The following is a 2618-nucleotide window of genomic DNA, read 5'->3' on the forward strand; positions in this document are numbered from 1 at the left end:
ACATGGCTTTTGACATCCACAGGGTCTGTGGCGATACGTCACAGCACTGCTGTCAGAGCTCAGGTGGTCTGTCAATTATTGCAATCATACTTTCTTTCTGTAATATGTTTTTATCGATGCTTCCAGAACTCATTCTTCTTTATGGTGCAGTGAACAGTCAGGACACAATGTTTTTGTTTTTTTTCTTATGGGTTGAAATTGTTGTTATTTCAGCAGTTTCTGACCACAGATTTCTATTGGAATTGAAGTTGCGCTGGTCGACAGTGCCACAATTGCAATATTAGATCAATCAGTAACATGAATGTTGCAGTGAGTGCCCAGCCTCCACCTTGTTATATGTATCAGTGTCTTTGAGTATATTGTATATTACACAGCTAGGGCCAAACGTTTTGCACCACCCTATGTGAGTCTAAGTAATGCAAAACATTTGTCCCTAGCTGTACAATATATGTGTTTTGTTTGTGGGACTCTTAAAAACAATTTTGAACAAACAAGAAAGATGCTCTGTACTGCAGCGAGAGTAGATGTGAGTTTCACAACGCCTGCCTCTCGCCACAGTGAAATAATAATTTTTCAGTAAAAAAAAGTCCCCAGAAAGTCTCAGTTTGAGAAACACTGGCTTAAACTGCTCATTCCTCACTAACATTAACTGTATCTGACATTTTCAAAATACATTCTAAGTGTGATGGAGAATGCAGCCGCTCCCATCACCAATTCACGGGGCGGGAACCAGAGCTGCGGGAGGAAGGGAGTGTTTTGCAAATTAGGATTTGAGGTTCGGCCTCTAGAGCAGGGGAGAGAGAGAAAAGGACGGGCCGGACTCCAATCGAGAGAGCCTTCCCTATGGAGTCGAGGCTGGCACTATCGGCCTCCGGGCCCCTGAGTCCTCTGACTTCTCTGAGAGTCGTTATAGGCTCGGCCTATAGTCATTATAGGACCTCAGTTAGCGACTGGGTTCGACCCTCTGAGGACAGAACAGCTCATACGAAGCCTTGACGTAAGAAAATTGAATCTGAAAGAACACAAATAATTGTTAGTTACGGGACTTGAGCACTAAGAGTATGAGGGCCATGTCCCAGGAGGATAAAAGAGGAAGTAAGACAGAGCCTTCTTTCATGAGGCAAGATAAAGCACATGAGCTGTGAAAGAATAGTGTGGCTGGAGGTCCCTTCTGACTGCACGAAGAACCTGTGGAGTTATGGGAACTCTAGGTTGGGGAAGTGAGAATCACTATCCCCCCAAAGGGGACTGAGACAGAGGCATGCGGCATATGAAAAAAGGGAGCAGAAGGGAGGAGGAGGAAAAAAGCTGATGCAAGAGAAAGCTGAGCTGTGACCGGGTTTAAATTGGGAGTCAATGATGATAGACAGGTGAAATTAGGAAATAGCGAAGCCCTGGTTCATGCCCCCAGAACTTCACCAAGTTAACATTAAGAACATTGCATAAGACTTTTGTTAAACATTCTGATACGCACTGGCCGCAGTTTTTTTTAATTTATTTTTAATGACAGTTCATTTTAGAGAAACAGGCACGGCTTATCTACTTACCTCAGTTCCAGCAACATCTGAACAAAATTTGTTTTAAATACCAAAGGAATTAGTAGATGGCAAAGATGCATTTTTAAGTTTACTTACCTTTTGGGAAAGAGCACCAGGGGAAAATAAACTGGAGCCAGAATAGGGCGCCTGCATTCTTATGTGCAAAGGGCCTAATTTACTAAAGGGCGCTAAACTTTATGGTCCATGATAATTGAAATTAATATGCAGCATGTTCATGATTGCCATATTTACTATTGCAATTTTATTCATTATCGCATGCGGTACTTGGCATATTATGGCGCACACTAAATGTAGTGCTTCACACTATGGTATTCAGAATGAATATGTGATTTGTATGGTAATGCATACTAATGTATTTAAAAGAGCTTCCAGCTCAGAATAATGAGATGAGCTGTATTCACATGGTATTTACTAAAGGACATTCATTCTAGTGTGTGCATTAAAGTGATCATTTATTAGTGTGTATGGAAATCAAGCTTTAACAACTGATAGGCACGCTGTTTAAACCTCTTTTTCTGGGTTGAAAACTAGTGATGTGTGGTTCAGTTCTCTTTACTGACTCGATTCGTTTGATTCATTACGTTTAGTGAATCAATTCAACAGATTTGTTCGTTTGATTCACTGATTCACTAACGCGAAATAAATACATCTTGCTGAATTACTTGGTTATGAAAATTTGTTTGAATGGAACAAGTTCAGAAATGAGAATTGATTGTCCAGGTAGTTGTGCTTACACATGAAATTATATACAGTTCAAATAAAATTAAAAATACAACATTTTTGTAAAAATCCTAAAGGAGAAAACTTCAGAGTATTAACTATTTATTTTAAATGTTATTCAGCTTTAACTGCAACCTATTTATTAACCTGCAATTTTCAACAAAAGGGAGCAAGCAAGACTTCCAGGATTCCAATACATTTCTAACTACCTTGTATTCTTATCTTCTGTGTGTGTTTGCATATAATTATTTTAGCTTTGTGTCCCTTCAGTCTTTTACTAAGTAAAACCAGGACAGTGTCACATTTGTCCAGTGCACTAGGATTTCTCCCAGCCTATGT

Source organism: Acipenser ruthenus, chromosome 7 (assembly GCF_902713425.1).
Source record: "Acipenser ruthenus chromosome 7, fAciRut3.2 maternal haplotype, whole genome shotgun sequence".
NCBI classification, from domain to species: domain Eukaryota; kingdom Metazoa; phylum Chordata; class Actinopteri; order Acipenseriformes; family Acipenseridae; genus Acipenser; species Acipenser ruthenus.